The 24,114-nt window shown below is 36.8% G+C and overlaps 1 protein-coding gene across 4 annotated transcripts in view; it reads right to left on the reverse strand.

The window, feature by feature from the left end:
- The window catches only part of LOC106088524 (cAMP-specific 3',5'-cyclic phosphodiesterase), a 692,903-nt gene that overhangs the window by 523,208 nt on the left and 145,581 nt on the right, over positions 1–24,114 (reverse strand). The window contains exon 1 of one of the 4 annotated variants that reach the window (XM_059368227.1): positions 597–1,011. The exons of the other annotated variants lie outside the window; for them this stretch is intronic. The gene's annotated coding sequence lies outside the window, so the exon portion shown is untranslated. Of the gene's footprint in view, positions 1–596; positions 1,012–24,114 lie in introns of those variants that run through there. 4 annotated transcript variants of the gene reach the window in all.

Genomic DNA, 24,114 nt, shown 5'->3' on the forward strand with positions numbered 1-24,114 from the left:
CATAGTTCTGTGATATTAGTTTTTAATTTTTCGCTGCAATGTTTTACATTTTTTTTTTATTATAAATGTGTCGTGATGTAAAATTTTTTTTAATAAATTAAGAGAATAATACAAATGTAAACATATGTAAGTAAAAATTATAAACGTAACAAAACAGAACAAAATACAATATTTAAAATGCGTCTCTTCTTAATAGATTTCACAAAAAAAAAACTCTTGAAAAAGTCGGAAAAAAGCCGACGAAACGTCGAGAAAAGGTTAAATAAACTTGTTTTATTTGCATTTTGAAAAATATTGACCCTTACATCCCGCAAAAATCACTTAAGAGATTATTATTATTTTTTTTTAATAAAACAAAAAACAAATATTTTTTTATAAAAATTGAAATCTTTAACAAAAATTTTTTGTTCGGATAAATTTAATTTGTTTTTTATATTTATTTATCATAGAAACAAACAAAAATTGAAGAAAAAATATTTTTAAAAATCATTTAATTTTATTGAAAGAAATTAAACAAAAATACATTCAACTTCGAAACTTCAGGAAACCACATCTGACATATCAAAACGATTAATTTATTTTTAAAAACCACTTACCTTTTCCAACGATTATATTGCTTAATTCCAGTGTACAAAACGAAATTCGGTTAAAGGAAATTCGTTACATTTAAATTCGAAAGGAAAGCTATTGAAACATCTATAAAACATCTGCTATTGAGAAATTCACCAACACACACACAAACTTTTTCTCTAGCCTTAGCTTCACTTGTGATTTCTGGGAACTTTCAAATTACAGTATTTCAATACATTTGCTCCACTTTTGGCTGCGATGTATTAAATCAATATTTTCCTTTTCATTGACACCAATTATAGAAACTTTTACTTTTCGGCTGCTTTTATGGCTATGGTCTGCCTTTTTTTCCTTATTAACTTTAATGGGCTTTCTGCAAATTACTTTTTTTTTTCTTAAGCTTCTTTGTGGCATTAAAACATTTTCATGTGTTTCATCAACCTGCTAATTGAAAACCAAATTAATTTCATTACCATTTCACTTTCATTTCATTGAGTGACTCCTTTTTTTCATACACATGTATTTATTTTAAACCTTTCACCATTCATGTATTTACGCCGTATTTCCAGGTACTCTTTCGTTTTTCTTTAATTATATTTTTAAATATTTATTTTGCAAAAAGTAAACACAAATGGAGGAATTGAAAAAGCGATATAGCCAGCCCCTATGGGCTGACAAACGCATGGATGGACAAACGAACATCATCAGCATCATAATAACCCGAGAGCCGTAAGCCGTAAGCCTACCGCACTGATGTTTCTTTTAATTTAACAGCTAAACTTCAACACTCACACCATTTTACCTTTGGCCACCTTAGTGACGGTTGTCTGTATGCCTACCCCTAGCATGAACGTAAGGCCTGCCAGCCCCACTGGTGTTGTTTATTTTAAATGCTTGGTTGGGTGGTGGGTTGTGAGTCTTTTGGTTCAACTTTGTCTGAATACCGTTATGAATATTTATTTGTTGTTGTTTGCGCTTCACTTCAAATTTTCACTTACTTGAACTTTATTTTATCCTACTCGTCTCTTTCATGCTATTTGCATAAGTTTTTGTTTTCCCTTTCATTTCGACCAGGGAAATGGATCATAAAGGGGTATTGAATTTATATGAAGAATTTGCGAATACGAAAATTGTCATAACAAGTAAGAGCGGCCTGGCCGAATCGTTTATACCCTCCACCATTGATCGCATTTGTCGAGTTCTATGCGCTGTATCTCTTTTTAGACAAACAAAGAATATTGAATAAGAACTGTTATGCTATTGGAGCTATATCAAGTTATAGTCCGACTCGGACCATAAATGAATGCTGAACATTGTAGAAGTCATTGTGTAATATTTCAGTTCATTCGGATAAGAATTGCGCCTTGTAGGTTCTCAAGAAGCAAAATCGGTAGATAGGTATATATGGGAGCTGTATCAAGCTATTGATCGATTCAGACTATATTAGACACATAGGTTGAAAGTCATGGGAGAAGCCGTTGTACAAAATTTTAGCCAAATCGGATGACAATTGCGCCCTCTAGAGGTTCAAGAAGTCAAGATCCCAGATCAGTTTATATGGCAGCTATATAAGGTTCCATACCGATTTACGCCATACTTAGCACAGTTATTGGAAGTCATAACAAAACACCTCATGCAAATTTTGAGTTAAATCGGACGAGAATTGCGCCCTCTAGAGGCTCAAGAAGTCAAGACCCAAGATCGGTTTATATGGCAGCTATATCAAAACATGGACCGATTTGGCCCATTTACAATATCAACTGACCTACACTAATAAAAAGTATTTGTGCAAAATTTCAAGCGGCTAGCTTTACTCCTTCGAAAATTAGCGTGCTTTCGACAGACAGACGGACGGACGGACATGGCTAGATCGACTTAAAATGACGCATATTGCGAGGTGTTACAAACATAATGACGAAATTAGTATACCCCCATCCTATGGTGGAGGGTATAAAAATTGCGATACATTTTAATTCATAGAAATTCGGAGGTTTGAATTGCATGTCATCACATTAATTTTTATACCCTACACCACTACTGTGGTACAGTGTATTACAACTTAGTGCACTTGTTTGAAACACCGAATAGGAAGGGAGATAGACCCATTGATAAGTATACCGATCGAGTCAGAATAACTTTCCGTCCGCCTGTCCGTCTGTCCGTTTTAATTGTACAAACTACAGGTCGCAATTTTCATCCGATTGTCTCTAAATTTGGTATGGGCATGTTTTTTTTTCAACCAAGAGACGAAGCCTTTTGACATTGGAAAAAATCGGTTCAGATTTGGATATAGCTCCCATATATATGTTCGTCCAATTTGCAGTAATACAGCAATAAAATGGTCATTTGTTAACCGATTCTCTCTAAATTCGACAGGAAGGGGTTTCTTATGATTCTCTATATTAATGGTAAATTTCATAGAAATCGGTTCAGATTTGGATAGAGCTTCCAAATATATGTTCGTCCGATTTGCAGTAATACAGCAAGTAAATGGTCATTTGTTAACCGATCCTCTCGAAATTCGACAGGAAGGGCTTTCGTATAACTCTCAATATTACTGGTTAATTTCATAGAAATCGGTTCAGATTTAGATAAAGCTCTCATATATTTATATCGCCCGATTTTCACTCCTAGAGCCACTGCAAGCGCATTTATTGACCAATCTTCTCGAAATTTTGCACAACGCTTTCTTCGACAAATTCCACAATATCCATAAAGATTGGTCGAAATCGGTTGAGATTTAGATATAGCCCCCCTTTTGTGTTAATAGGGTAGGTGTAGGATAGTATAAAGTCAGCACCGCCAGACTTTTGCCTTTCCTTACTGGTTATACCATAGGACGGGGATTTAATAATTTCATCATTCCGTTTGTAACACATCGAAATACCCGTCCGTCCATCTGTCGAAAGCAAGAAAACTTTCGAAACAATTAAGCTAGGGGCTTAGAATTTTGCACGAATACCTAACCGATGTACCCTTTTGTATATCGGTTAGGATTTTAAAGCTGTCATATTAACCGATCCTGGATCTTGACTTCTTAAGCCTTTAGAGAGCGCAATTCTAATCCGATTTGTCTGAATTTAGGCACGAAGTGATTTATTTTGACTTCCAACAACTGCGCTTAGAATGGTCAAAATCGGTTCATAACCTGATATAGCTCCCACATAAACCGATCTCTCAATTATGGTTCTTGAGCCTCTGGGAGGCGCAAGTTTTATCCGATTTAGCTGAAAGTTTACATGAAGTGTTTCGTTATTACTTTCAACAACTGTGCCAATTATGATCCAAATCGATTCATAATCTGATATAGCTGCAATATAATCTGATCTCCTGATTATATTTCTGAGCCTCTGGAGGGCACAATTTGTATCAGATCAAGCTCAAATTTTGCACAATAACTTCTCCAATGACCTTCAACAAACGTGCGAAATATGATTTGAATCAGTTCATTACCTGATATAGCTCCCATGTAAACCGATCTCGGATCTTGATTCTCTAGAGGGCGCAATTCTTTTTAGCTGAAATTTTTAACAACGTCTGCTTCTGTAACCTTTAACATACGTGCTAAATATGTTTTGAATTGGTCCATAGCCTGATATAGCTCCCATATAAACCGATCACCCATTTTTATACCCACCACCGAAGGATGGGGGTATATTCATTTTGTCATTCCGTTTGCAACACATCGAAATATCCATTTCCGACCCTATAAAGTATACATATTCTTGATCAGCGTAAAAATCTAAGACGAAATCTCGCTACAGTCATTAAAAATAAAGATATTGAGCTGAAATTTTGCACAGATTCTTTTTTTGGTCAATAAGCGGGTTAAGTTCGAAGATGGGCTATATCGGACTATATCTTGATATAGCCCCCATATAGACCGATCCGCCAATTTAGGGTCTTAGGCCCATAAAAGCCACATTTATTATCCGATTTTGCTGAAATTTAGGACAGTGAGTTGTGTTAGGCCCTTCGATATCACTCTTCAATTTGGCTCAGATCGGTCCATATTTGGATATAGCTGCCATATAGACTGATCCTCCGATTTAAAGTCGTAGGCCCATAAAACCCACATTTATTATCTGATTTTGCTGAAATTCGGGGCAGTGAGTTGTGTTAGGTACTTCGACCTTCTTCTTTTATTTGGCCCATATCGCTCCAGATTCGGATATAGCTGCCATATAGACCGATCTCTCGATTTAAGGTATTGCGCCCATAAAAGGCGCATTTATTGTCCGATTTTGCTGAAATTTGGGACAGTGAGTTGTGTTAGGCCCTTCGACATTCTTCTTTAATTTGGCCGAGATCGGCCCAGATTTGGATATAGCTGCCATATAGACAGATCTCTCGATTTAAGGTTTTGGGCCCATAAAAAGCTCATTTATTGCCCAATTTCGCCGGGATTCGGGACAGTGAGTTGTGTTAGGCCCTTCGATATCCCTCTTCAATTTGACCCAGATTGGTTCTGATTTAGATATAGCTGCCTTATAGACCAATCTCTCGATTTAAGGTTTTGGGCCCATAAAAGGCGCATTTATTGTCCGATGTCGCCGAAATTGGGGACAGTGAGTTGCGTAAGGCCCTTCGACATCCTTTTTGAATTTGGTCTAGATCGGTTCAGATTTGAATATAGCTACCATATAGATCGATCTTTTGAATTAGGGTTTTGATAATAATTTTAAGGTAAATTTTGATAATAATTTTAAAATTTTTTTAAGAAACATTACCTGCTTGTACTTCCTCCAACTTTTTTGTAAGGCAGGGACTCCCACCGAATACTTGGTGCCAAATACATAAATACCTTTCAGTAATTTTTCGGTCTTACTCCAAGTTTAAAGAATTTAAAGCGAGGAGTGGAAGGCAATATTTGACCCAAATACTTTCTGTCTGAGTCCAATGATGCTTAGAAGAAAATGTCCTTTGGATAGACATATGGACATCCTTAGATGGCATTAGAATCTCAAACGCTCAAAACTATATAGATTTTATAGAGTCTTAGACCAATACTGGGAGGTGATACAAAGGAAATGGCATAGCTGGTACACCCCCCCATTATAAAAACTTTATTTTGTATCTCAAAAACCGAAAAAGGAAATCTAAAAGCCTAAAGTACAAACTTTATCATAACCTTGCTGCTCACTCATCACCTTCCATTAGAGGGAGAATTTCATTTGAGCAGCAATTCTTTTTAACCGTGACATTGTTTGGTCTGCTGTTCAGGTTGTTTTTGTTTTTTCTACTCTCCTTGAGAATATTGTATTCGCTCGGTCGTTCGCACGCTCGTTCCTTCATTCGTCGACATTCTTTCATTGAGTTAATAAATAAATTATGTTGAATGATTAAACATAAAAACGAAACCTTACAAAACAAGAACAGGATATCGTATTGAGTTGCTGTCGTTACACTCGTCGGTGTAGTGGTAAAAGTCTGAGGCGGAAATGGGCTGTTCGAAAGGGTTAATAGCTGGGGGCAAATCGGAGGTTGGAAATACCCAAACAACGCACACACACACACACGCATGCATACTCAAACACAAAACTGAAAAGAGCACAATGGAGCAGGATATCCAACAAGAAATATAAAAAATAACTACCATTAGAAACTCATAAATAAAAACAAGGAAACAGGTAAGACAACACTTTTGGTGTGAGTGAATGCGAGAAGGACAAAAGGTAGGTCGAACATTTTGGGGTCAATCACTGTGCTTATGCATTGAGGTTGAGATTTTAAAGCGAAGGTATATTTTATCCTTTTCGACTGCAATGGAGTTCAAATAACAAACAAAGGCATAGAAATTGGAGAAGATTTGGGCACTTTTAGTAATGAATGGATTGATAACGAGCATTGGGACAAAGTTGAAATTAATGGATGATGTTTTTATGTTGAAAAGTCAAATTAAGTTCAAAAGGTTCACTAGTTTTTTTTCCGTAGGTATTTGATATCACATTTTTAAAACGTGCGGTGTAAGGGGGGGGGGGTTAGAAAAAATTTTCTGTTCATAAATTTCAATATTAAAAATATTGCGGTAGTCGTCGAGGAAAGCGTTGTACAATGTTTTGGCAAGTTTGGTCAATAAATGTGCTTGCAGTGGTTCTAGGAATACAAATCGGGCGATATACATATATGGCAGCTATATCTAAATCTGATCCAATATCTAGTAATATTAGGAGTCAGAAGAAAATTCTCTCTGCCAAATTTGGAGAGAATTGGTAAACAAATTAAGACTTTATTGCAATATTTCTCAAAATCGGACGAACATATACATGGGAGCTATATTTAAATCTGATGCGATTTCGAACAAACTTTATTGACATTGTGGAAGTTGTCGAGGAAAGCGTTGCACAAAATTTTGGCAAAATTAGACAATAAATGCGCTTGCAATGGCTCTAGGTGTGAAAATCGGGCGATATATGTATATGAGGACTATACTTAAATCTGAACCGACTTCTATGAAATTCACCAGTAGTGTCGAGAGTCATTAGAAAATCATTTCTACTAAATTTCAATAGAATCGGTTAACAAATGACCATTTTATTGCATTATAATTGCAAATCGGACGAACATATATATGGGAGCTGTATCCAAATCTGAACTGATTTCTATGAACTCGACCAGTAATATCGAGAGTCATAAGAAAATCCTTGATGCCAAATTTCGAGAGAATCGGTTCACAAATGACCATTTTATTGCATTATTACTGCAAATCGGACGAACATATATATGGGAGCTATATCCAAATCAGTACTGATTTTTTCCAATTTCAATAGGCTTTGTCTTCAGCCCGAAAAACATGCCCGTACCAAATTTGAAGACAATCGCATGAAAATTACGACCTGTAGTTTGTACACAAATTAACATGGATAGACGGACAGACAGACGGACACCGAATCAGAAAGTGATTCTGAGTCGATCGGTATACTTACCAATGGGTCTATCTCTCTTCCTTTTGGGTGTTACTACTAAATGCACTAAGTTATAATACCCTGTACCACAGTAGTGGTGTAGGGTATAATTATATTTTTTGAACATCTTCCAGCAAAATTTCAGCCTAATCGTATGAGAATGGCGCCCTCTATTGGCTCAAGAAGTCAAGATCCAAGAACGGAATATTTGACAGGTATATCAGGTTATGGACCGATTTAAACCATACTAAGCACAGTTGATGGAAGTCATAACAGAACACCTCATGCAAAATTTCAGCCTAGTCGGATGATAATGGCGCCCTCTATTGGCTCAGGAAGTCAAGATCGAACATCGGCATATATGGCAGTTATATCAGATTATGAACCGATTTGAAACATAGTAAGCACAGTGGTTGGAAGTCATAACAGAGCACCTCATTCAAAATTTCATTCTCAGCGGATGAGAATGGCCCCCTATATTGGCTCAAGAAGTCAAGATCCTAGATCGGACTATATATAACAGGTAAATTGGGTTATGTACCAATTTTAAACCATTCTTAGCACAGTTATTGGGAGGCAAAACAGAATACCACATGGGAAATTTCACCAAAATCGGATTAGAATTGCGCCCTCTAGTGGCTCTAGAAGTCAATATCCAAGATCGGTTTTTATGGCAGCTATAACAGGTAATGAAGCGATTTGAACCGTACTAAGCCTATTTGTTGGAAGTCATAACAAAATATTTTATGCCAAATTTCAGCCAAATCTGGTAAGAATTGCGTCCCCTAGATGCTCAAGAAGTCAATACCCAAGATCGGTTCATATGGCAGCTATATCAAAACATGGATGTCAATACATTGAGCAGCCATATATCTGATCTCTTAAGGTCTAGATCCCAAAAAGATGCATTTATTCACCGATTTCGCTAAAACTGGCGCAATGAGTTGTGTTTAGCTCCTCGATGCACGCACTGAGTATTTTCTAGATAGGGCTATATATAGATATAGCTACCATATATGCCGATCTAATGATTTATGTTTTTGGGCCTATAAAAGTCACACTTATAAACCGATTTCGCTGAAATTAGGCAAAGTGGGCTGTGTTAGGCTCTTTAAAATCCCTGTGTAATATGGCCCAGATCGGGCTATGCTCAGGTAAAGCTGCTATATATACCGATCTCCCTATTTAAGGTCAAGAGTCCATAAAAGTCTTTTTATTTCATCTTGCTGAAATTTGGCAAAATAAGTAGTGTTATGCCTCGACATCTATCCCATGTATGGCCCCGATCACTCTCTATTTTGATTTTTCTGTCATATATACCAATCCCCTGATTTTGGGTCTCTGGGTAAAAAAAAACCTCTCATTTGAGCCCCATATTGCCATGATCGGTAAATATACATGTTCGATTTAGAGATTTTTTCGAGTGTGAGGTGGTCCCCCAAAAACTTAACCTTGAAATATATATGAGCATGGTGCTCTAATTTCAAATACAATTTGTTTAAACCCAATACTTGGCGTCAAAATTGGTTATCAAATTCGTTTTCTAATCTCAAATACTTTTTATTTGAGCCACATATTGCCATGGTCGGTAAATTTGTACTCACTTTTGGGGGCGTTTTGTGGTAGCGGCGGTGCCCCAAATACATGGTTCCACATTTCGATATCACATTCGTATTCTACTCCCAAATACCTTTATTGGAGCCCCATATTTCGATGGTCAGTAAATAATTGCTGTTTGTGGGGTGTTTTGGGTAAGGGGTAGACCCCCAGCAAATTGGTTCCGAAAGTAGGTATCAATTTCGTGCTCTACTCGCCAAAAGCATTCATTTGACATGGTTGGCAAATATGTACGATTAAGAGGTGTTTTGGGGAGCAGCATCGTGCTTTACTCTAAAATATCATTTATTTGATCCCCATATTGCCATTGGTCTCAAAATTGGGAATCAAAATTGTTTTCTTATTGCAAAAGTTAGTAAATATGTCCGGTTTGGTGTATGGGTCCTAAAAACTATCAATATCGAACTCCACTTTCTTAAGGCCCAAATTGTCATGCTGAGCAAATACGTCTTATTTGGGGATTGTTTGGGGGATAGAGTGGCGCCATATAAACTTTTCCCCAATATTGATATCAAATTCGTGCTTTATTCCCAAAGACCTTCCATTTGAGTCCCATATTGCTATGGTCGTAAATTTGTCCTCTTTGGGGGGTATATTTGGAGACAGGCGGCCCCCAAAGCATTTCGTCCCACATCGCATTCGTATTCTACACTCAAATACCTTTTATTTGAGCCCCATATTGCCATGGTCATTAAATAAGTCCAGTTTGGAGGGTGTTTTGGGGAAGGGGTGGACCCCAGAAACTTGGTCCCACATTTGGATGTCAAATTCGTATTCTACTCGCAATTACCTTTCATTTGAGTCCCATATTGTCATGGTCGGTAAGTATGTCCGATTTAGGGGTGTTTTTGAGGTTGGGGTGGTCCCCCAAACATTTGGTCCGAAAATTGGATATCAGATATGCTTTCTAATCTTAAATACCTTTCATTTGAGTCCCATATTGTTGTGATAGGTGTATATATATATTTGGTATGTTTTGGGGTGGGGCGTCCCCCCTAGACACCCCATTCGAAATTTGGATACCAAACTTTGGTTTTTAAGTTTACTATAAGAGATCACATCAAATTTCGCTTATATCGCACCAAGTTTCTCCGTGATCTGGCGTTTCTGAAAATTAGGGTAAGGGGGAGGGTCCGCCCCCCTTTAGATATCAAAAAATTTAGTACCCTATTTTCACCACGGGATCATTATCTGTGAACATTTCAATCTGTGAACATTTCAAGAAAATCGGTTCAGCCGTTTTTGAGTCTATACGAAACAGACAAACAAACACAAATTGATTTTTATATATAAGAAGAAGAAGAAGATTAAAAATTAAATACACAAATTTAAAATATTAAAAGTTTATTTCCTGAACTTTTCTCATATTTCCTTATCAATCAAACTTAGAAATTTATAATTAATTGCGCCATAAATCAAAGACGACTATCTGACTGCACAAATGCAAGCGCTTTGTTGGCCATGGTCTGTTTGTCTGAGTATGATTATAGCCAAGTTAATGCCTTAATAATACTCTTGAAGACTCATTGCAATTATCTGACTGAGCGCTTTGCCAAAGGACCACCAAGTACTTGTAGAAGATGCAAGGATGAAGTGGTTTTATCGCCTTGGGACTGTGCAGTGGGAGGCAAAGTGTAAGCAAAGAAACTTGGTTTGTACAACATATTTAATGGGAGAAATATGCCTTGGGCTATTTTTGTTGGTAATAAATGAATAAGGACAATTGTTCTATGAAACGAAGAAGAAATATTTAATGGCAATAGAAAATGACTACAACTATTAAGACATGTAGTGAAGGCAAATATTAATAAGAGCAATAAGTTGCAGAAACCAAACAACCTTCAAAGGCTTAGAATAAGCCAAAAAGGAATTTATGCTTTAAAATGTAAACAAATTGTTTACAATTTTTTTGATAAAATCACCCTGATATTGGTATTGCATATCATTCTGTGGCACTTTACCAAATGGCTTTTAACCCACAAATGTTTTTCATCAAAAACATGAAAAACAACGAACTGCTGCTTGTAGTCAACACCATATTCTCGTTTTTTTTTCTGATTCTTTTTCATTTGCCTAAACCCCTCGAAACCATATTCATCAGAATAACAATAAAAATATCATCATTTAGGCATTTCTCATTGTTTTTATTGTTTGTTCAGTTTTTTTTTCTCTTCAAAAAACAACATTGAGCAGATAATTGAAATTTTAAATAAAAAGACACGCACAGGAAAATTTGTCTTCGCAGACAGCATGAAAATGATTTTTTGGCACAAAAATGATATGCCTAGAAACAAAATGTAGTATTTAAAAATGTTTTTGACACACATTCGAAGTACTTTTGAAATAAAACAAAATAACAATAAAAAAAATTATAGGTAAAAACATAAAGGATTTTTAAAATAAACCGAAGTATTTAAAAATAAAAAATTAAGGATAATGAAAAAAGTTAAGACGACAGTTTAAAAGAAAAATTAGGAAAAAAAATTAAATTTAAAAGAGAAAAAAATATTAATTTATTAAAACAAATATTTTTTTAAATTTAAAAAAATTCCAGAAAATTTAAAAAAGATTTACAAAATATTAAAAAAAAATTCAAAAAAATTTAAAAAAAAATTATTTTAGAAAAGATTAATAAAGTTTTTAAAAATTTAAAAAAAAATTGGGTGTTTAAAATAATACTTTCATAATAAATTCAAAAACAATTTATCTAAATATTTTATTTAAACAACTTAATCTGGAGGAAGCCTTATCAGGATTCAAAATTAAAAAAAAATATCTAAATTAAAAACAAAAATCGAAACTTTGAGTAACATTTAAAAAAAAAAAAATAATAAAAAATAAAAAATAAATTAATAACATTAATAAAAAACTAAAAAATAAATATTTAAAATTTATACTTGAAAATAAAATCAAAACCTTTTTATTCTTATTTTAAATTAAAACGAGCAAATATGTTCAAACTGTAACAACTACGGTTGAAAAATGACAATGTTATTGCAAATTACCCAAAATCTGACGACATATATATGGGAGCTATACCTAAATCTGAACCGATTTCGAACAAACTTCTTCGATAATGTGGTCGGCGTCGAGGAAAGCGTTGTGCAAAATTTTGGCAAGATTGGTCAAACAATGCGCTTGCAGTGGCTCTTGGGGTGAAAATCTGGCGATGTACATATATGACAGCTATATCTAAATCTGGGCCGATTTCTATGAAACTCACCAGTAATATCGAGAGTCATAAGAAAATCCTTCCTACAAAATTTCGAAAGACTCGGTTAAAAAATGAGAACTTTCTTGCAATATTTCTCAAAATCGGACGAACATATATATGGGAGCTATACCTAAATCTGAACCGATTTCTATGAAATTCACCAGTAATATCGAGAGTTAAGAGAAAATCCTTCCTTCCAAATTTCGAGAGAATCGGTCAACAACAGACCATTTTATTGTAATATTACTGCAAATCGGACAAACATATATATGGGAGCTATATCCAAATCTGAACCGATTTCGAACAAACTATATAGACACTGTCGAAGTCGTCGAGGAAATCGTTGTAGGAAGTTTTGGGAAGATTGGTCAATAAATGCGCTTGCAGTGGTTCTAGGAGTGAAAATCAGGCGATATACATATGAGAGCTATATCTAAATCTAAACCGATTTTCATGAAGTTCACCAGTAATATTAAGAGTTAAGAGAAAATCCTTCCTGTCGAATTTCGTGAGAATCGGTTAACAAATTACCATTTTATTGCATTATTACTGAAAATCGGATGAACATATATATGGGAGCTATATCCAAATCTGAACCGATTTTTCTCAATTTCAATGTGCATCATTTGTAGACCGAAAAACATGCCTGCACCAAATTTAAAGGCGATCGGATGAAAACTGCGACCTGTACTTTGTACACAAATTAACATCGACAGACGGACCGCCGGACAGACAGACGGACATTGCTAAACCGAAGCAGAAAGTGATTCCGAGTCGATCGGTATACTTATCAATGGGTCTATCTCTATTCATTTTGGGTGTTACAAACAAATGCACTAAGTTATAATACCCAGTTTCACAGTAATGGAGTAGGGTATAAAAATTAAAATTTTATAAATAAATTGAACCGAACTTTGGCTACCCAACACCATGGATATATTAAACAACCTATTTTTTTCTAACTCCATTTAAATTTCCATAGTTATATCTAAAAAATTGAGGTTGGTGTGGATCATATTCAGGTCCGGAGAATACAGTTTCAGCGAAATTAAGGCAACCAATCCGCTTTTTATGGGATTAAGACCCTAAATTGGAAGATCGGTCTATATGACAGCTATAGCCATATAGTCTGATCTGTATTATATTCGGGTCAGATGCCGGGAGGCTTAAAAAACTCACTGTTTCAAATTTCGGCGAAATGGGGTAATAAAAGCAGCTTTGATAAGTTCCAGACCCTAAATCGGCAGTTCGGTCTATGTGGCCGCTACATCAAAATATAGTCCGATCCGAAACTCATGTAGGTTGTCGCGAGGTTCAAAACAACTCACTGTTTCAAATTTCAGCGAAATCGGGTAATAAATATAGCTTTTATGGGCTTTAGACCCTTTATCGGCAGATAGGTTTATGTGGCAGCTGTATCAACATATAGGCGATCTGAATCATATTTGAGTCAAATGTCAAGAGGCCTAAAACTACTCACTGTTTCCAATTTCGGCGTGATCGGATGAAAATTAGAGATTTTATGGGCTTCAGACGACTGCTATATCCAAATATAGCCCTATCTGAACCATTTTTGGGTCCGTTGTCGGGAGGGCTAAAACTACTCAATGTCTCAAATTTCAGCAAAATCAGATGAAAAATAAAGCTTTTATGAGTCTCAGAACCTTCATCGGCAGATCGGTCTATATAGCAGCTATATCCAAATATGGTCCGATTTGGCCCGTTCAAGCACTTAGCCAGCGTGCATCAAAAAGACGTATCTGTGTTAAATTTCAGCTCAATATCTCAATTTTTGAAGGCTGTAGAGTGATGACAACAGACGGACGGATAGACACACGGACATTATTAAATCGTCGTCGTTAAATCGTCTTAGAATTTTACGACGATCCGAAATATATATATTTTATAGGGTCGGAAATTGATATTTTAATGTGTTGCAAACGGAATGACTAAATGAATATAATCCCTATTCTACGGTGGTGGGTATAAAAATATTAAAATACAAAAATCCTCTAAAATTAACTTTCCCAAATTTTTCCTTCTCTAACAGCGCAGTTTTTTTTTTATTTCTCGCCCCATCATATGGTGGTAGAAATACCCTCCACCATAGAATAGTCGATCTAACCATATCCGTCCGTCTGTCGAAAGCACGCTAACTTTCGAAGGAAAAAACTTAACGCTTGAAATTTTGCATAAATACTTTTTATTAGTGTCGGTCGGTTGGAATTGTAAATGTGCCAAATCGGTCCAAATTTTCATATAGCTGCCATATAAACCGATCTTAGGTCTTGACTTCTTTAACGTCTAGAGGGCGCAATTCTTATCCGATTTGACTGAAATTTTGCACGAGATGTTTTGGTATCACTTCCAACAATTGCGCTAGGTATGATTCAAATCGGTTCATGTTTTGATATAGTGTCATATAAACCGATCTTGGGTCTTGACTTTTTGAGCCTCTAGGGGGCGCAATTCTCATCCGATCTGGCTGAAATTTTGTATGAGGTGTTCTGTTATGACTTTCAACAATTGTGCTAAGTGTGGTTCAAATAGGTTCATAACCTTTTATAGATGCCATATATACCGATCGTGGGTCTTGGTCAATAGAGGGCGCAATTCTCATCCGATTATGACTTCCAACAACTGCACTTTGTACGGTTTAGATCGGTTCATAACTTTATATTGCTGCCATACATACCGATCTTAGATCGTGATTTCCTGAGCCAAAAGAGGGCGCAATTGTCATCCGATTTGGCTGAAATTTTGCATGGGGTGTTCTTTTATGACTTTCAACAACTGTGCTAAGTATGGTTCAAATTGGTACATAACCTGATATAGCTGCCATATAAACCGGTCAGGGATCTTGACTTCTTAAGACTTTAGAGGTCGCAAATCTTTTCCGATTTAGCTGAAATTTTGCATGAGGTGGTCTGTTATGACTTTTAACAACTATGCTTAGTATGGTTCAAATCGGTGCATAACCTGATATAGCTGCCATATGAACCGATCTGGGATCTTGACTTCTTAGGTCTCTAGTGGGCGCAAAATTAAAAATTAATTAAATTAAAATTAATGCTTCAAAAAAAAGGAACAAAAATCACAATCCTTGTTTTTCTTTGCAAATAATCGAGCTCTAGGTCTTATTACCAAAAAACGACCAATTTGCAGAAATAGGTCAAATATATCAAAACCCACAATTTCGCAAAATAGAAACAAAACCACTTTAATTCTCAATTTTATTTTAAAAAAAATTCCTCCAAAGCTAATTTTTTTATCTTCCCTCATCTCTAAAATCAGTTTTTTTCTATTCCTCGCCATGTGGTAGCTTTGCCTAATGTTGCGCCCAACAAGAGCATAAGAAAATCTCGATTTTTTTTGTCGTATTTTTGCTTTCCATCCACCATTCATTCAGCCTCCTTGAAATACCTGACTGTCAATCAAAAATAATCTTCATGGCACTGCCTGCCATGTTGAAAATATAAATCACCGAAACATTTTGGGCATTTGGATTAGTATTACCATGACTTGGCGGTGGGGGGGGTGAAGCATAAGGAATGGCGTGACATAGGGAAATTGTTGGAAAATTTTGTCAAATTATTTTGGGGTGTTTTATAAATAGAGTTTTAGGATTGTCGATTGTATATTAACCTTTCGAAGTGACGTCCACTTTAAAACATTTTAACTTTTTGGACAACTGATTGGAAGTTGGCCAAACACTTTGACAAATCAATACAAATAAAATTTGGACAGGGTGAAACATTGTTTATGTCAATTAAACAAAAAAATAAATAAAAATGAAATAAGTGCGGCAAGGATGCCCACATCACTAATATCATCAATTAGGACCATACTTGGCAAAGACATAAAGGGGTCTAGCACGATTTATTGTTCCAGATTTTGGCTGAATCGCCTTTTATGGACCCAAGACCTTAAGTCTGGTTAATAAATGTGCTTTTCTGAGTCCTAGGCCTTAAATTGGTAGATAACTATATATGGCAGCTACATCAAAATATAGTCCGATCTTGACCAAACTCGGTACAGATGTCAAGGAATTTAACATAACTGGCTGTGCCAAATCATGTATCAAATACGCGTTTTATCGGCATAAAAATATTAAAATTGGGGGATCGGAATATATGGCAGCTTTATTTGTACCACACACATTGCGGAGGTCGAGGGGCTTAACGAAAACCACCTGTGCTAAATTTCAACTATATCATTTAATAAATGTGCCTTTTATTGTCCCAGGACCTCAAATAGGGATATCGCTAAATACGGTTTGATCTGGATAAAACTCGTTAAGAATATTGAGGGGCCTAACAAAATCTCAGTGGTGAAGTCCAGAGAAAGCAGATTATAAATGCGCCTTTTAAATCGGGAAATACAAGTCGAACCGGGCCCGCTCCGTTACGCCTTCTTTAACTCTCTAATATCTTTTTAGGGTGGGGACACTTCGCCCGGAATGCGGATATTGAAATCGTGCCATTGTAGCCTATGACGCTGAGCGCGTTCGAATCCTGGCAAGAAAATTGGACAAAGCGGTGTTTATCCCCTCTTAATGTTGTATGGTCATTTAAAAAATTTCCCCCAAAGAGGTGTCGCACTGCGGGACGCCGTTCGAATTGGGCTATAAAAAAATGGTCCCTTATCATTGAGTTTAAACTTGAATCGGAAAGCACTCATTGATGTGTGAGAATTTGCCCCTTCTCGGTTCCTGGTGGTAATGATCTTCCTTAGGGTAATGTTCTCATTAGGGGAGGGATGGCACCTCAGATATTTTGGGGGTTGGGACGGCCCGATGGGTACTTAGACTCAAATTTTATTACCATATTTGTATTCTCCCCTCCAATACCTTTTATTTGATACCTATATTGTCCTGCTCTGTCCACTTTTGATTTTGGGTTGTGTTTTTGGCATAAGGGGAAGGTCCGTCCCCCTTCCGATAACGAAAAATTATATAGCCTATGCTTCCTTCCGACCAACCTAAACAATATGCAAACATTTCGAGAAAATCGGTTATGCAGTTTTTCAGTCTATACGGAACAAATAAACCGAGTCCCATATATCCGTGATTGGTTAATGTGCACATTTTGGGCGTTTTTGTGGGGGTGGGGTGACCCCCTATGCTTCCACATGAATTGGTGTGCCAGATTCGTTATCTACTCCCGCATACTTTTCATTTTATACCCATATTGTCTTTATCGGTCCACTTTTGACTTTGGATGGTGTTTTTGGGGTAACGGTGGAGGGTCCATCCCCTTCCATTATCAATAAATTATTAAGCGTATTCCTACTTCCTGACCATATTCGTAATCTACTCCCGAATACCTTTCATTTGAGTCCCATATTGTCATGATCGACATATAAACCTATTTTATGAGATTTTGGGGCTGGGGCTGCACCCCAATTACTTAGACAGAATTTTTAATCTAAAATTCATACTCTACTCTTGAATACCTATCATTTGAGTCCCATATTGCCTCGATCAGTCTAATTTTATTTTTGGGTGGTATTTTTGTGCTAAGGGGGAGAGTCCGCCCCCCTTCTAGGAAATCTGGAAGGAATGAAAGAGGTTTCGATTGGATAGCTGAAATGGCACTTGAAGTCGAGTGCGAGGCACTGCTGGCAGTGGCACAGGCTTGGATTGACGGAACTATGACATTGTCAACTGGAAGATCAAGCTACACAAAATGCAAATTTGCCATGAACATTCCATTAAGAAACGGGGACAAACTTTTCACATATCAATGAGTACTGTCCGATTCAAGTTTAAAGCTCAATGATCAGGGACCTCCATTTTATAACCGAGTCCGAACGGCGTGCCGCAGTGCGACACCTCTGTGTGTAGAAGTTTTTATATGGCTGCCATACCAAATGGTACAGTACCTCCCAAATGTTGCCAGCATTAGGAGGGTATAACCACCGCTGAAAATTTTCATGATTCAAACCCAGGCGTTCAGCGTCATAGGTGGACATGCTAACCTGCACTACGGTGGCCTCACATATGGATCAAAGGCACAGAGGTGAGCCTGGAGGTCTACTTTGTGAATCCAGGGACTGAGATCTGTTTTCGACTGCCTGAGGGTCCTGCAAGTGGAGATCCGAGAGATCACGAAATGCGTGAGATGGTACGATCCGTATCGTTTGGGAGACGGGCCATAGCGGATTCACGAAGAATGAGAGATCAGACGATTTGGCAGTGAAGGCCAGAGGACTGCCATCAATAAACTTAGTTAACCCGAAGACTTTCGGGACGACACGGTCCGAGTCAAGGGTGTGGGAGACTAACGTGCATGTAACACTGTGGATCAGCAAAACGGTCGAAGTCGAAATTTGTCAACGCCGACTATATGAAAAATCCGCAATTACTTTTTGGGCAACCATAGTAGCATGTGTAGGGCATGTGGGAAAGATGATGAGAAGTTGTACAGTGGGATATGGCACAGTGGGTTAAAAAACTTAGTGCAAATAAGTCTGCCATTTTCGAACGGATATAGATATCTTCATGAAATTGTACATGGTTATAGCTGTATAAATGTGTTAAAATATTAAAGTAGGTTTTTTTAAATCGGATAATAAATCCGCTGTTGTCAGCCCGAACAAAATTTTCTAGGGCCAAGGTGGTGGGCCTTCAAAATTGGTCACCTTGGCCCTACAAAATTTTGTTGGGGCTAACGAAAGCGAATTTATTCCAGACTAAGATTTCTTTTTCGAGGTTACTTTTTAGTATTTGGAGCGTACAACAATCCGTTTACTGGCTTAGAAGTATTGGGTTGCCCAAAAAGTAATTGCGGATTTTTTAAAAGAAAGTAAATGCATTTTTAATAAAACTTAGAATGAACTTTAATCAAATATACTTTTTTTCTAAAGCAAGCTAAAATTAACAGCTGATAACTGACAGAAGAAAGAATGCAATTACAGAGTCACAAGCTGTAAAAAAATTTGTCAACGCCGACTATATGAACAATCCGCAATTACTTTTTGGGCAACCCTATATGTAAAGTAGTGGCATGGGCGGATTAATACCCTCACCCTCTTTTGAACCTTACCTTATCAAAATTTTAAGTATGTAAGGTAATATTAAGCAGAATATTTACAAAAATGTAGAGTAAAATTGCCTTCTTATCCCGTTGACTTTATAAGTTGGTATCCGACTTTCCAATAGGTTAGTCATCCATTTTTCCCCTTTTTTAATAATCCACTTAAAATTTCTTATAATTTTAAAATTGAAATGTAACCATTGCAGCTATTGAAGTTAAAATTATGACATTAATGCCCTACACCTTTACAGCAAAAAAGTGTCATAACTTAACCTTATCACGTTTTATCTAATTGTCAATAATAAAACTATAATTGGCCAATCGGGTAGTAATTAGAAAATAAAACAAGTAAAAACGTTCCGCCGGGCCGAATCTTGGGTAACCACCACCATGGATTCCGCTAAAAATTAACCACTTTGTATTGGAATTATTTTGTAGCAATCAAATGGGGAATTGATTGATGTTTCAATGGTCTCAAGGAGTCATATCGAGATATCGGTGCTTAGCGGCGCCTATATCACCATCTTGACTGATTTGTATACAACTTGGCACTAATGTTGTAAGTCATAAAATAGGTTTTAGGGTCAAATTTCAATCAAATGAAGTCAAAATTTTGGCTTCTAAGGGCTGAAGAAGTCAAATCCGGGGATCGGTTTATATGGTGGCTATATCTGTTCATAAACCGATTCGAATCATACTTGGCATGGGAGTTGGAAGTCATAAGACAAGTCGTTGTTCCTAATTTCAGCCAAATTGGATGAAAAATTTAGCTTCTAAGGGCTCAAAGGGATCGGTTTATATGGGGGCTATGTCTGTTTATAGACCGACTAGGATTGCACTTGGCATGGATGCTGGAAGTCATAACACAAGTCTTTGTTCCAAAGTTCAGCCAAATCGGATGAAAATTGAGACCCCTAGAAGCTCCAGAAGTCAAATCGAGGGATGGGTTTATATGGGGCCAATATCAAGTAATAGACTGACTTGGATCGTACTTGGCATGCATGTTGGAAGTTATAACACAAGTCTTTGTTCCAAATTTCAGCCAAATCAGATGAAACTTGGTGCATGTAAGAGCTCCAGAAGTCAAATCCAGGAATCGGTTTATATGAGGGCTATATCTGTTAATAGACCGATTAGGATCATACTTGGGATAAATGTTGGAAGCTATAACGCAAGACTTTGTTCCAAATTTCAGCCAAATTGGATGAAAATTGAGGCTCCTAGAAGCTCCAGAATTCAAATCAGGGAATCGGTTTATATAAGGGCTATATCTGTTTATAGGCCGACTAGTATCGTACTTGGCATGTATGCTGGAAGTCATAGCACGAGTCTTTGTTCCAAAGTCTGTGCAAAATTTCAAGCAGGTAGCTACAATGCTTGAAATTTTGCACAGATACTTCTTATTAATGTACGTGTTTGAGGATAGCAAATGGTTCATATCGGTTCAGATTTGGATATAACCCCCATGTAAACCGATCCCCCGAATTGCGTTCGACCGCTATCATGATTTCGACAGACGGACGGACGGACATGGCTAGATCGACTCAGAATATCGAGACGATCAAAAATGTATTTACCTTATTTACCTTATGGGATCCTAGATCAATATTTCGAGGTGTTACAAACGGTATACTGACTAGGTATACTATACCCCTATTCTATGGCGTTAGGTATAAACAAGTAAGAGCGTGCAAAGTTCGGTCGGGCCGTGTCTTATATACCCTCCACCATGGATCGCATTTGGCGAGTTATATGCGCGGTATATGTTTCTAGGCAAACAAAGAATATTAACCAAGAATTAGACCATAAATGAATGCTGAACATTGTATAAGTCATTGTCTAATATTTCAGTTCATTCGGATAAGAATTGCGCCTTGTAGGGGCTCAAGAAGCAAAATCGGGAGATAGGTTTATAGGGGAGCTGTATCAAGCTGTTGATTGATTTAGACCATATTTGACACGTATGTTGAAGGTCATGAGAGAAGCCGTTGTACAAAATTTCTGCCAAATCGGATGAGAATTGCGCCCTCTAGAGGCTCAAGAAGTCAAAACCCAAGATCGGGTTATATGGCAGCTATATCAGGTTATTGTCCGATTTGCGCCATACTTAGCACAGTTATTGGAAGTCATAACAAAACATATCTTGCAAAATTTCAGTCGAATCGGATGAGAATTGCGCTTTCTATTGGCTCAAGAAGTCAAGATCCAAGATCGGTTTATATGACAGCTATACCAGATCATGAACCGATTTCAACCATACTTAGCACAGTGGTTGAATGTTATAATAAAACACTTCGTGCAAAATTTTATTCCATTTGAATACGAATTGCGTCCTTTAGAGGCTCAAGAAATCAAGACCCAAGATCGGTGTATATGGCAGATATATCATATTATGTACCGATTTGCGCCATACTTAGCACAATTATTGGAAGTCATAACAAAACACCTCATGCAAAATTTCAGCCGAATCGGATGAGAATTGCGCTTTCTATTGGCTCAAGAAGCCAAGATCCAAGATCGGTTTATATGACAGCTATACCAGATTATAAACCGATTTGAGCCATACTTAGCACAGTAGTTGGAAGTTATAATGAAACACTTCTTGCAAAATTTTATTCCATTTGAATATGGATTGCGCCCTCTAAAGGCTCAAGAAGTCAAGACCCAAGATCGGTGTATATGGCAGCTATATCAGGTTATGTACCGATTTAAACCATACTTAGCACAGTTATTGGAAGTCATAACAAAACATATCATGCAAAATTTCAGCCGAATCGGATGAGAATTGCGCTTTCCATTGGCTCAAGAAGTTAAGACCCAAGATCGGTTTATATGACAGCTATACCAGATTATGAAGCGATTTGAGCCATACTTGGCACAGTAGTTGGAAGTTAAAATAAAACACTTCGTGCAAAATTTCATTCCAATCGGATAAGAATTGCGCCCTCTAGAGGCTCAAGAAGTCAAGACCCAAGATCGGTTTATATGGCAGCTATGTGAGGTTATGTACCGATTTGCGCTATACTAAGCACAGTTATTGGAAGTCATAAAAAACACCTTATGCAAAATTTCAGCCGAATCGGATGAGAATTGCGCTTTCTATTGGCTCATGAAATCAAGATCCAAGATCGGTTTATATGACAGCTATACCAGATCATGAACCGATTTGAGCTATACTTAGCCCAGTACTCTGAAGTTATAATAAAACATTTCGTGCAAAATTTCATTCCAATCGGATGAGAATTGCGCCCTCTGGAGGCTCAAGAAGTCAAGACCCAAGATCGGTTTATGTGGCAGCTATATCAGGTTATGTGCCGATTTGCGCCATACTTAGCGCAGTTATCGGAGGTCATAACAAAACACTTCATGCAAAATATCAGCCGAATCGGATGAGAATTCCGGTTTCTATTGGCTCAAGAAGTCAAGATCCAGGTATACCAGATCATGAACCGATTTGAGCTATACTTAGCACAGTAGTCTGAAGTTATAATAAAACACTTCGTGCAAAATTTCATTCCAATCGGATTAGAATTGCGCCCTCTAGTGGCTCAAGAAGTCAATACCCAAGATCGGTTTATATGGCAGTTATCAAAACATGGATCGATGTAGCCCATTTACAATCCCAACCAACCTACACTAATTAGAAGTATTTGCAAAATTTCAAGCGGCTAGCTTTACTCTTTCGAAAGTAAGCGTGCTTTCGACAGACAGATAGACGGACATGGCTAGATCGACATAAAATGTCACGACGATCAAGAATATATATACTTTATGGGGTCTCAGACGAATATTTCGAGTAGTTACAAACAGAATGACGAAATTAGTATACCCTCATCCTGTAGTGTTGGGTATAAAAAAAGTATAAGTGACGAATTCTTACGGAATCAATATCACAAAAAAATGAACAATAATCACCCGTTCTGAGAGTGTGACCAATTAAAGTGACGCAGATTGAGATAATGAAGCATACAGAACAAACAAATAATGACGTTATAAGTTAAACCAATGCCTGTGTCAGTGCCTGTGCTAGCACCATCATCACACTTTACGCCTGCGCACAAGCCATAACCATTTAAGGTGACATTGTAATTTTGTAATTTACACCAGTAAACAAGTAAGCTCGAGTGGTTGACTGACTTTGCAATGACAACAATAGGCCATAGGTAGCAGCAAATGATACCCAATAAACTGTATAATGGCAACGGTTAAATGCCTAGCATTTTTATATAAACTTCTATAACAGATGTTAATTAATCAAATTGACAATGGTTAAGGCAACAGTGACAACTACACCACCAGCAAACAATAGAAGTTTGTTTAAAAATGTTACGGAATCATAAGAAGAAGACATCTTTGTTGTCTAATAGTCTAGGAAATGAATGAACATAAGACAAGTTCTGTTTGTTTTTTTCCAAGTTTTTTTTTTTTTGTGTTTCCATGGGTAAACAAGTTAACATGTGAGCTGCACCACAAATTATGGTCATAATGGAGTGGGAAACGAAAACAAATAAAAAAAAAAAATACAAATAAGAAACAGACTTTGTTCATAAAAAAGTCATCCACCCACGCAATAAATGGGTTAACGTAACTACAACCAATTTAAGTAAATAATCATAACAATATAAGAAATTTGTGCTACGTCAATAGTTCTTTGTCACGTTTCTGTCGCATGATAATCGATTGGGAATTAAATTGATTTAACTTGGTTTACAAAAAAGGGGTTTTTTCTGTTTGTCTATGGGCGCCTATGTGGATAAAAACTAGAATGCCC

The sequence above is a fragment of the Stomoxys calcitrans genome, chromosome 4 (assembly GCF_963082655.1).
Source record: "Stomoxys calcitrans chromosome 4, idStoCalc2.1, whole genome shotgun sequence".
NCBI classification, from domain to species: Eukaryota; Metazoa; Arthropoda; class Insecta; order Diptera; family Muscidae; genus Stomoxys; species Stomoxys calcitrans.